Source organism: Eretmochelys imbricata, chromosome 7 (genome assembly GCF_965152235.1).
Source record: "Eretmochelys imbricata isolate rEreImb1 chromosome 7, rEreImb1.hap1, whole genome shotgun sequence".
Classification (NCBI taxonomy): domain Eukaryota; kingdom Metazoa; phylum Chordata; order Testudines; family Cheloniidae; genus Eretmochelys; species Eretmochelys imbricata.
In genome coordinates this window covers 52,821,697-52,834,531 of record NC_135578.1, presented here as the reverse complement: position 1 = coordinate 52,834,531, position 12,835 = coordinate 52,821,697, and the positions used below count along the sequence as shown (strand labels likewise).

Sequence of the window (12,835 nt, the reverse complement as noted above, 5' to 3'; positions counted from 1 at the left end):
AACACAAAAAGGAAGTTTATAAGAAGTGGAAACTTGGACAGATGACTAGGGAGGAGTATAAAGATATTGCTCGAGCATGCAGGGGTGTAATCAGGAAGCCCAAAGCGCAATTGGAGTTGTAGCTAGCAAGGAATGTGAAGGGTAACAAGAAGGGTTTCTACAGGTATGTTAGTAAAAAGAAGGTCAGGGAAAGTGTAGAATCCTAACTGAATGGGGGAGGTAACAGAGTGACATATAATGTGGAAAAAGCTGAAGTACTCAGTGCTTTTTTTGCCTTGGTCCTTACAGAAAAGGTCAACTCCCAGACTGCTGCACTGGGCAGCACAATATGGGGAGGAGGTGAGCAGCCCTCAGTGGTGAAAGAACAGATTAAGGACTATTTAGAAAAACTGGACATACACAAGTCCATAGGGCCGGATGCAGTGCATCTGAAGGTGCTTAATGAGTTGGCTGATGTGATTGCAGAGCAATTGGCCATTATCTTTGAAAACTTGTGGCGATCCGGGGAGGTCCCGGATGATTGGGAAAAGGCAAATAAAGTCCCATTCTTTTTAAAAGAGAGGAAGGAGAATCGGGGGAACTACAGACCAGACAGCCTCACCTCAGTCCCTGGAAAAATCATGGAGCAGGTCCTAAAGGAATGCATTTTGAAGCACTTGGAGGAGAGGAAGGTGATCAGGAACAGCCAACATGGATTCACCAAGGGCAAGTCATGCCTGACCAACCTGATTGCCTTCTATGATGAGATAACTGGCTTTGTGGATATGGGGAAAGCAGTGGATGTGATATACCTTGACTTTATGAAAGCTTTTGATACAGTCTCCCACAGTGTTCTTGCCAGCAAGTTAAAAAAGTATGGATTGGATGAATGGACTATAAGGTGGATAGAAAGCTGGCTAGATTGTCGGGCTCAACAGATAGTGATCAACGGCTCGATGTCTAGCTGGCTTCCAGTATCAAGCAAAGTGTCCCAGGGGTCTCTCCTGGAGCCGGTTTTGTTCCAGATCTTTATTAATGATCTGGATGATAGGATGGCTTGCACCCTCAACAAGTTTGCGGATGACACTATGCTGTGGGGAGAGGTAGATATGCTGGAGGGTAGGGATAGGGTCCAGAGTGACCTAGACAAATTGGAGGATTGGGCCAAAAGAAACTTGATGAGATTCAATAAGTCCTGCACCTAGGATGGAAGAATCCCTTGCACTGCTAGAGACTGGTTAAGCGGCAGTTCTGCAGAAAAGGACCTGGGGATTACAGTGGACAAGAATCATAGAATATCAGAGTTCGAAGGGACCTCAGGAGGTCATCTATTCCAACCCTCTGCTCAAAGTAGGACCAGTCCCCAACTATATCAGGCTGGATATGCATCAACAGTGTGTCCTTGTTGCCAAGAAGGCTAACGGCATATTGGGCTGTATTAGTAGTAGCAGGGGGTTGGACTGGATGACCTCCTGAGAACTCTTCCAATCCTCATCTTCTATGATTCTAAATCAGCTGGACCATTGTTGTGATGTTGGAGCAGAGCAAGAGGATTTCTCAAGCACTCTCTTTGACACTGTCATGTGAATGTAACTGTCCTTTGAAAGGGGATGCCTCGCAGACGGTGCTGAGTATGGATTTGTTTTCAAAAGAACTTAAGGTTGTAGGGCTTGAGGGGAATAAGGGAATTTTTTCAAGTTCTTATTACAAATAAACTATTTTGTATGGACATGTGTAATATATAGTAGATCAAATCCTGCTTGATTTACTCACGTGAGTAACGTTATGGGGCCAAGTCCTGTTTACTGTACTCTTCTAATGATGTGCTGTGGATTGTTGTGATGGATCTTATCACAAATTCTCTCCATGCTGCTGATTGACATGCTACAGGTTTATGGCTTTGTTGGCTGTTCTGTGGCTGGTTTGCTCCTAGTTTAAACTCCTGTGAGATTAGTGGATCTGGGAAAGGGAATTAAGCAACTGTTGAATGAGGGAGAAGTACAGTTAGACCCACTTTATCTGTAAAGTGCATATGTGTAACAGCCTGCATTTAATCATCTCCTAACATGGGAGGGGTAGACCTCTATTCCTTTATGTTGCCATTTTATGCAGATCGACCTGATGGAGCTGCTCATCGTGCCAAGAACAGATTTGTGTGGGATTGCTCCACAAGCCTGTGTTTTGAATCTCATTTTTTGGTGTTCCCTGCCAATTGGTTGTGCTGATCTTAAAAAGGATTGACTGACACAAAATAGAGGCAGAGGGGGATTTGGCTCTACAATGAGTCATAGCAAAAAAAATCTCTCCACACTATGTATCTACACGTAACTTTGGAGCTGTCTGTGAAAATCCCCCAAAGCAGTTGAATTTATAGGAATACATGTTGGTGTGCCATCCTTTTTTCCCGAATGAAAAAGCAGCCATGTGGCAGCCCAGTTTTAAGTGTGTATTAAGATCTATTTGTGGCACCTTAGAGACTAACTCTAAGGTGCCACAAATGCTCCTTTTCTTTTTGCGAATACAGACTAACATGGCTGCTACTCTGAAACCTATTAAGATCTATGCAATTGTAAATTATGCGCATTGTAATTAAGCAACTGTTGAATGAAAGAGAAGTGAAATTCAGGAGCAATGAATTCAGTCTGACACACAGTCTATTAATTAAGTTTAAAACGATAGGGAGACTAGGATTTAAAGCAAAATAAGGTCTGAGTTTTCTGTAATCAGATACCTGTATAAAGTTTAAACACAGTCCTCCAAGCCCACTAAGTGGTTCATTCAGATCTTTTCTGTAAACTGTTAATTTTTAGGGGTTACAACTTGGATTTTATTGTTTAAAGTCAGACCTGGGGCCAAATCTTGTTTACCCAACTCAATGGAACAAATAGTCCCATTAAAATCCATGTAAACAGTGTGAAATTATCGTTGGTGTAAATAGCTGCTGCTCACTTGACTTCAGAGCAGTTGCACCTGCTTATAGCAGATCTGAATCTAGCCCCGATCCCTAGTAAACAGCTGGATAACAGGAAGAGAAAAGCAGCTCAATGGAGGCGAGTAAAAGCTAGTTACAAGACATATTTGGAAAAAAAAAGATCCTTTTTGTGTGCTGAGCTGCTCAGCTGAAATAAGCATGGAAACAAACCTGCAGGGGTTAGTGCTACATTCACCCTGCTCCCTGTGAGGTGACCTGATCACAATGTGAAAATACCTGCTGGTATCACAATGTGCAAATACCCACCAAAATCTGGGCTGGGACCTTTTCCATGTGCAGGAAGAAGAACCTGCAGCCATGATATGAAATTTAAGTAGAGGTCTAGGTTAGGTATGAGGAGGGTTTTTACACTCAGAAACTAGTTACACTCAGAAACGAGGAAACGGTGGGTGTGACTAGTGTAACAGGATTTTGGGTTGGGTTGGCTGTCTTCAGGCTGTGTGTGTGTAATGTGGGGAGAGGTGGATTGTTCCAGCTACACTGAGAACTGTAGATCCTCCACGGTGCTGCCTAGCTCTGACTGCTCAGTGTCTCTTATGACAGGGACTCCTGGGCCCCAATTCTGAGGTGGATCCTCAGGAAGAAGTGATAGGGGAAAGCCAAATGTAGCTTTATGCTACCCTTGCACCTCCAGGATTCTGGCCCTCTTCTCAGCCACTCCTAATATTGTTTTTGTGTTATGTGCGTTACTCCATAGAATGTGGTGCAATGAATCTTGTGGCTTTATAGTAGTCTGCACGGGCAGAAAAAGCTATTCAGGTAATTAAAATTTAATTTAAAATTTAATTTAAAACAGTTAATCACTAAGCAGCTGACTCAGGTTAGGAACAGTACAACTGTCACATCGTTTAAATGCAGTCAGACTTCTGATCATCCCAAAGTTCTTAGGTTAGCTTGTGAAGGCTTTAATGCTATCTGGAGACTGGAGTGATGAAAGCCAGCACTGAAATTCCTTGGGGTGGGGGTGAGGTTGGGGGAGGAGCTGCTTCTGGGATGGGCTGTTCAATAACGATAATGTGTCTCAGGTATCTTAGCACAAGTTGGATAGAAGAGTAATGGGGCATGGGCCTGTAACCCATACCCAAGTGTGATGTCAGGGGATTGCTTGTCTAAGCAATACATGTGTGAGGTCTTGGATGTTCTTCTTGCCACTGAGGAGTGGAAAACTTTCCTGTGCGAGTGGTAGGACAGAGGCCAGCAATTTCTGCAGTCTAAGCTTTCGTTATGCTTGCAAGGCAATCTACTAAAAGTGGACCTATGTGATACTGTCTCCCCATATGCAGTGGCCAGGATGCAAGACGCAGTGAGGGAAAGATCTCCTCCTCCTCCTCCTCCTCTTCTCCAGCAGCCAGAGTGGCTTCCAACTGATCACACACCTATTAGCCAAAACCCCTTGGGAAACCTCTGAGCATGACGCAGGGACACTACAGCGCTATGCTAGGAATCCCAGTGCCCTCCCTCTTCCCACCTGCGGGGGTTGTGGTGTGGGTTGGGCTTCTCAGGTGACCACTGTTCCTGTGGAGAGGTGTGTTCCTGCTTCTCACATTTGTGTCTGAGAGCATCCTGCACTCAAGAGGATGAAATGAATACCACCGATACAAATCAAGGGGTTGTAACAATACCCCTCACATTAAAGTGAGTTTAGTTCTGTCTTTAATTTCGTATAACGGGACATTACAGCCATCTGTGGGAGGGGTGGCTGGTCCACAGGATGAAACTGCTCAAGACGCAGTCTCTTCTTGTGATGTTGTGTTGCATGAGATCAGTCATCGTTGCTGGGGTAGGCAAGGGGTTCTGCTTTGGAGTCATTGGAAGAACTTCCTCTGGTTAATCACCCAGTGTATTTACAGGGGCATCCTTTTCCCCTTGGTAACATCTCATATGCTCTAGGTCAGTGGGAGAAAGAATGCTCAATTGTTACGTGCCAAAATGAGGGCAAGAAATCTCTCCCCTTCCCTTGACATTGCTGTTGAAAGTGAACATGTTGGGGACACACCTTCGGGGTTTTCACTCACAGTTGGCACGATAAATGTGTACTAGAAGAGAGAGTGATTAGTGAAGGGGAGACATGCATGTTTGATGTGGAAGAAAACCCTTTTTGTCCCTGAGAGCCACCTGGGATGTGGGAAGCATGAGTTTCTCTCTGCAGTAATAGTGCTGAAGCCTGGGAGATCCTGATGAGGTGCTGTTGAAGTGCTGGTTAAGCAAGTTAAAGCTGCCTCGGAGAAGTGGTAACTTGCATTCCTTTTATCTTCTAAAACCTGAACAAAACGCTTTGCAGGTATAGGATGTCAATCTAGTGCCTTCCACTAATAACCCCAGCTCTGCTGGGGGGGGGCGGGGGGGGGAGGGTGTCCTCCTCAGTTCACCTTTTGGGATCTGTTTCTTCATATGTAAAATGATTTGCCCAAGGTTCCACAGCAACTCCATGGGAGGAACTGGGAATAGACCTTTGGGTGCCCAGTTCTGGCCCCACACATTCCTTTAAGACCAATTTAATCTGTCTTGGTAACATCTGGCCTGTCTCCCATGGGCTTTTGATGGCCATGGTGCGGGGGGGGGGGGGCGGAGGCTAAATGGCAAAACCCAATATTTGAATGAGACCTGTCAGTTCACATCTGGGATGAGACGTTTTAAAAACAAAGATTTGTGTAGACACTGGAGAATGCCTGATCCTTCAGAAGAGTAGGCATCTGCTGCATTTCCCCTCTTTTCCATGCACCGGCTTGCTGATACCGTATACTGTACTGGTGACTTTATCACTGGTGCCTTATGTACTTAGTTTGCGAAGTGCTTAGGGATGGAAGGTGCTGTATCAAATGCTAACTAATGTTGATCACTGTTTGGATAGGTTTCTGCAGCATAAATGGAGGGCTCCTCAGTTTGTTTTAGATGTTAGTTTGTTTAATCATTTAAATAAAATAAGATGGATAGTAATTGGCAGACAAGAAAGGGTCCATTGTTGGGCAGCACCGCTCACTGTGTGGTGTTTTCAGGGCTGGCAAGAAACATTTAATTTTGTTTCAAAATGTGGATCACTTTACAAAATGAGCTTGGAGCAGAATAACCTTTTGGCCACTGGCTATGCATCAGCCTGGGCGCATTTGTTAATTTCTTGCTGTTGGCTAGTGAAATGGGCATGAAGGATGACCGCCCACCAGGGATCCCTTTCCTTAAGTCACCATGTCATTCTTCACACTTTCAGTACAGCATTTGTCAAGGCAGCCAATGTGATCCGGCCCATAGAACACTGAAGAGCATTCTGCCTCCTCAGCTCTTTTCATGGCTAACCCAGCATGCCAGGGGCTACTGCCATTCCTTTGCCTCTCTCCTAATTGAATGCATCAGACTGCTGTATCTATGCTGGCAAAAACAGGCCCAGTAATTCACCCCTTGTGGCCTCTGGTGCGGCTCCACTTGTCTTTTAGCGATGATGGAGGCAGTAGTGTGGTGGGGCTCCAGGTGTCCATTACTGCAGCATCAGTAGATCCTGCTTGGAATAAAAATGCCCAAGCACTGTCTGTCCTGCTACTTCCCCCATTGCTGCCCTGTGTGGAGCTGCTCCAGTGGTGAAAGGTGGATCCCATTTTTTGCCTGGTATAGACATGGCCCAGAATGGTTCTCCTACAATGTGACTCATTGCCTGCTGGTCCTGATGAAACTTGCACAGGTGCCCACTCTGTGTCAGTTTCGGCAAATTCCTCACCTCACTTCCCAGCTTGACCCACCTCCCCTGTTTTTCCTGGTGTCATGGACAAATCAGACCCTGGCACAGGCTTCAGGGTAAGGGGTGGTTAGTGGCAAGGAGCAGTGAAGGCAGGGTAAGTAGGGATTTGTGCCTACCAAAAATCCCAGCTGACAAAAACTCTTCTTGGTCCAGCACTCCCAGTGGTCTCCTGGAAATGAGCCAGTACCCAGGCGGCTTCCACCTGGCCATTAACTGTTCTCATAAAGAAAAGGAGTACTTGTGGCACCTTAGAGACTAACAAATTTATTTGAGCATAAGCTTTCGTGAGCTACAGCTCACTCATAAAAGTTGTGCAGTTCTGGTCTCCCATGTTTAAGAAGGATGAATTCAAACTGGAACAGGTACAGAGAAGGTCTACTAGGATGATCCAAGGAATGGAAAACTTGCCTTATGAAAGGAGACTCAAGGAGCTTGGCTTGTTTAGCCTAACTAAAAGAAGGTTGAGGGGAGATATGATTGCTCTCTATAAATATATCAGAGGGATAAATACCGGAGAGGGAGAAGAATTATTTAAGCTCAGTACCAGTGTGGACACAAGAACAAATGGATATAAACTAGTCATTGGGAAGTTTAGACTTGAAATTAGACGAAGGTTTCTAACCATCAGAGGAGTGAAGTTTTGGAATAGCCTTCCAAGGGAAGCAGTGGAGGCAAAAGATCTATCTGGCTTTAAGATTAAACTCGATAAGTTTATGGAGGAGATGATATGATGGGATAACATGATTTTGGTAATTAATTGATCTTTAAATATTCATGGTAAATAGGCCTAATGGCCTGTGATGGGATGTCAGATGGGGTGGGATGTGAGTAACCCAGGAAAGAATTTTCTGTAGTATCTGGCTGGTGAATCTTGCCCATATGCTCAGGGTTTAGCTGATCACCATATTTGTGGTTGGGAAGGAATTTTCCTCCAGGGCAGATTTGAAGAGGCCCTGGAGGTTTTTTGCCTTCCTCTGTAGCATGAGGCACGGGTCACTTGCTGGAGGATTCTCTGCTCCTTGAAGTCTTTAAACCACGATTTGAGGACTTCAGTAGCTCAGACATAGGTGAGAGGTTTTTCGCAGGAGTGGGTGGGTGAGATTCTGTGGCCTGCGTTGTGCAGGAGGTTGGACTAGATGATCATAATGGTCCCTTCTGACCTTAGTATCTATGAATCTGTAAGTGGATCGAATAGGTGGTCCTCCCATGTTTCTTGCTTTAGATGGAGCCCCATTGCACCACTGTGCTCTCAGTAATTCTGAGAAATGAGCTTCCCCTTTATGCCATAAAGCACAATTCTGTTCTCTTTAGGTAGGAGCCTCATTAAATGTCACCAGCACAGTCTAGTTGGGTAACTTGTCCTTCACACGAGCCAGATGCAAAAATGGATATATTTAAGTATCTACATTGAGGAAAAAGAAAAGGAGTACTAGTGGCACCTTAGAGACTAACCAATTTATTTGAGCATAAGCTTTTGTGAGTTACAGCTCACTTCATTAGTCTCTAAGGTGCCACTAGTACTCCTTTTCTTTTTGCAAATACAGACTAACACAGCTGCTACTCTGAAACCTACATTGAGGAACTAGCTGGGGACAACAGGTAAGGGGAGTCATATAGTATTGGCAAGAGCTACTCTATGAAAATTGCTGATGGTGGTTTCAGGCAGCAAAGGTCAGATTTGCTGGCACAGGTTGACAGCACTTACTTTCATTTGTGAGATGTGGCTACAGTGGACTGATGGTGGAATCAAATTTTTAATGGAGGAGGGTTTTGTGCTGCTGTTCAGAGAGAGGGCTGGGAATTGGGGAGACAGGCAGCGGATTGCTCAACTTCTGACCAGTCAAAAGCAACTTATTTGTGCAATGCAAATTCAATTACTCGACCCCAGGCTGGATACTCCCGTGTGGTAGTCAAGCCCTCACTCTTCCCATATCCAGCTTGATAATGAAAGCAATTAAGTCACCCTGGTCTCAGTCCTGATTCTTACTCTGAAGGAGGAGATATGAACCGGGGGAGTGATTCTGCTGTCATTCAAACCAGTGGCAAACTCCCAGTGACTTCAGCAGGCTTGGGCCTAAAATCTCTCTTGCTAGTGTGTCAGGGTTGCATGGCCTGTGATTTGACTCAGTCTGAGAAGCTAACAGACTACTCCCTCCTGTCCACGCTGATACCCGAACCATTAAAACAAAGGGCCCAGTGTGACAGTTGTTACTTAAGCAAATATCTCATTGATTTCAACGGTCATTTTGCCAAGTGAAGGTGTAGGATCAAGCCTGTGCCTTATGGGTTATGGTTTGTTTAGCCCTGTTCACATGTTGGCTGGGTAAGCCACATGAACTGGACCACATTTTAAATGGTTCCACTGATCTAGTTTCAGGGGCCCAAGACAGAATTCTGTTTTCTGGTTATAAATACTTGTAGAGTTTCCATAGGTGTCCAAGTTTTATGCACTGCTGACAGAGGGGAAGCTAAGACAATACCAATTTACCAAAAATTGCTGTTAAAAGTTAGGTGACTTTAATCTGAGATCTCCTCCACTGAGCAGAGAACAGGAAGATCTCACTTTGAAAATCTCCAGGCTCTGGTCAAGACCCTCTTTAGGTGGGGTTTATGTAGGTTGCTGAAGATTGGGGGAGAGTGTCAGGAGAAGAGTCTCAGGAGAAGAGAAAGAAAGGAAAGATAGAGGAGGAAGGGGGGTGTAATTCAATTATTCTCCTCTGTGTATATCTTCCTTGACTATCCTATAGATATGGGATTACTGTGTCTATAGCAAAGCATCAAAATGAACTCAGGATTTTTACGGTATTGTTTTCCTGTGCAAGGTATACTATTTTAGCCTTTTAGCTGCGGGGACCCCACAGCCTCTCCAACACCCCAACCACAGCCCTGAGCCACCTTCCACACCCCAAACCCCTCATCCCTGGCCCTATCCCAGAGCCCACATCCCCAGCTAGAGCCCTCCCCTCCCCCCGCACCATAACCCACTGACCCAAGCCGGAGCCCCCTCTCAGACCCCAAACCCCTCATCCCCAGCCCCACCCCAGAGCCCGCACCCCAGCCAGAGGCTGATGAAAATGAGTGAGGGTGGGGGATAACGAGCAATGGAGGGAGGGGGGAATGGAGCAAGCGAGATGGGGCCTCAGAGAAGGGGTGGGGCATGGGCGTGGCCTGGGGGAGGGGCCTCAGGGCAGGGGTGTTTGGTTTTGTGCGATTAGAAAGTTGGCAGTTCTAGAGGGGTGTCTCCAGCAGTGAGGTTTAGGAGTCTCCCATCCTCTTAACCTCTCTCCAAATCCCCTTTTCCCTGGTCCTCTTCCCCCCCACAGCCAGAAGGGGATTCAAAGGGCATGACTAGCTGCAAGACTGTCACCTGAACTTTTCAAGGTGACTGCTTGCTCTCTTCTTCCCCTCCAGGGTCAATGTCTCATGCTCAGCCTGTCCCCTGTGGTCAAGGCACAGAGGCCGGGTATCTTTTCAGGGCAGGTTACTCAGAAGTGGCCTGAGCTGTGTCTGGTCTAAGATGAGCTAATGGAGCACAATAAATGACAAAACAGTTAGAGCAGGGCCCTATATTCTCACATTCTGCTTGGGGGTAGGGAGACAGGGACTGTTCCATAATTTGGCAAACCCTTAAAAGTTAGGAGAACCCCTTAGTCCATTGGCTTTCTGGCTCCCAGAAGCTTGCTGTCTGAATTCTGATTGGCTAGCTGTATGCTAGCCTCCAATGAGTTTTGGATGTCCCTTTCCCTGGGACTTGCAGGTTGGACGCTGATTGATTGCCACAATTTAGAGGGAGTGCTTTTCAGTTTGCTTCCCCTCAACCATGCCCCTTCCCACACATGCGCACATCTCTCCCCATCTTCCCTGGAGGACAAGCCTGGGACAGAAATAAAAATGAGGCAACTGTATATCTTCCTATCTGCAACTCTATGTAATTCCTTTCAAGTTTGGAAGGATTTTCACTTTACAGACCTAATCTGTAACAGGGAGAATTTCAAAGGCAGCATTAGCGGGGAGATGAGCCAGAGACAGATCATGCCAGCTGAGTCAAGCAGGAGAAGAGGAGACTTTATTACTATTCATTAATCATTCAGGAAGGAGGGGCTGGCGTTCCCCTTTGCTAGCCTCCCCCTCTTGTGCTGACATGTTCACTATGAGGCACAGAAGATGCAGGCTGGAAGCAGTCAGGTGAAGGATTTAGTGAAGGTTACATTTCAGGGCAAACCATTATTTACAGAATGACAGAAGTGGGTTTTTAAAGACTTCTATTTCTAATTTGCTTTTTTCTCTTTACTAGGCACCCTGATAATCTCTGCTTAGGTGAGGTGTGTTAGGCTTGGGCCGGGGTCTGCATCAGCCCCCTTGCCCCCAAAATGGCTGTGAGCTTGTACCATCCCTAAGCAGGCAGTTGAGGGTAACACAATATCTCAAGTGCAGCCACAACATATGTTTTTCTGCAGCCTCCACTAGCTCAGCCCCATGGAGTTGTGATTTGTCAGGCTTTGTTCATCAGGCTTATGTGTCAATGCCTTTGGCTGCCTGTAGACTCTCTAGGTTAAAGCTTTCAGCTGCAGGCAGTGTTGGGTGGCTATTAGAAATGAGCTTGTCCTGGGAGGAAGAGCCAACTGCCTACTTCAGTCTAAGGCAGTATCACACTGGTAGTGCTAGTGTATTATTTTTCATAACCACTTTGAATATTATCTGATTTACAGAGAATAATAAGAAAAAATGAAAATGTCTGTACACCTCAGTGCCCTTTCCAAGTGGAGTAACAGGCTATATCCCCATTCTATAGCTGGGGAAACAAAGGCACAAAGTGGCCCAAGGTCACAGAGCAAGTTGATGGCCGAGTCAGGGATACCAGGTCCCTGTCTCCCAAGGCTCAGAACACAGTTTCCTTAGTGATGCATCCAAGCTGCAAAGTTTAGATCCAGATCTGAATTTCCCAAAGCTAGGGGTGCTTGAGAGCTTTGATTTGGGATAGGCTTTAAATTTTAGTAGGCGGATGTTTTCTGTGTCTGGCACATGGCAGACCCTTTCATTAGTTCTGCATTAGGCTATTATGGGAATGTATTGCCTAGTTAAGTGATTTAAAGTGGCAGACAGTTACATGAGCACTTTCTTTTAACACATCTGAAGATCTTTGAATTGGTGTCAAGTGTCCAGGTTAAGCTATGGGCATAGAAGAGAGGTGTGAAGTCATAGAAGAGAGGTGTGAAGAGAATAATATCTCATTATTTGGCATCCCTCCATCTGCAGGAAAAGTGTCCTCCTGCAGCTGTGATGGGATACACAGGGCAGCCCAAGGGAAACAATAGCTGCATTACAATGGACAGGGTCAGTCTGAGGTTCAGATGCAAACAGATGGACATCATACCAAAAGGACTGAAGGTAAAAAATCCATTACAATCTACATACCACACAGACTATGCTGACAGCTTGTGCCACACGCTCTCAAAGAAACTGCGGAATCACCTGATCAACATCCTCTAGAGCAAACAGGGAAAGATTAAGAATGAGCTCTCAAAACTGGATACTCTCATAAAAAACCAGCCTTCCACACAAACTTCCTCATGGCTGGACTTTACAAAAACTAGACAAGCCATTTACAACACACACTTTGCTTCTCTACAAAAGAAAAAGGACACTAAATTATCTCAACTACTACATGCCACAAGGGGCCACAGCAATCGTTCCCTTAACCCACCCAGCAATATTGTTAATCTATCCAGCTATACTCTTAGCCCAGCGGAAGAATCTGTCCTGTCTCGGGGCCTCTCCTTCTGCCCCTCCACCCCCACGAACATGATACAGTTCTGTGGTGACCTTGAATCCTATTTTCGACGTCTCCGACTCAAGGAATATTTTCAACACACCTCTGAACAACATACTAAATCTACAGAGACCTTCCTACCAACACTACAAAAAAAAGGATTCTCGGTGGACTCCTGAAGGTCGAAACAACAGACTGGACTTCTACATAGAGTGCTTCCGCTGACGTGCACGGGCTGAAATTGTGGAAAAGCAGCATTACTTGCCCCATAACCTCAGCCGTGCAGAACACAATGCCATCCACAGCCTCAGAAACAACTCTGACATCATAATCAAAAAGGCTGACAAAGGAGATGCTGCCGTCATCA

At 45.6% G+C, this 12,835-nt stretch overlaps 1 protein-coding gene across 2 annotated transcripts in view; it reads left to right on the top strand.

The window, feature by feature from the left end:
* The window catches only part of PDLIM1 (PDZ and LIM domain 1), a 93,655-nt gene that overhangs the window by 10,303 nt on the left and 70,517 nt on the right, over window positions 1-12,835 (top strand). The window lies entirely within an intron of this gene.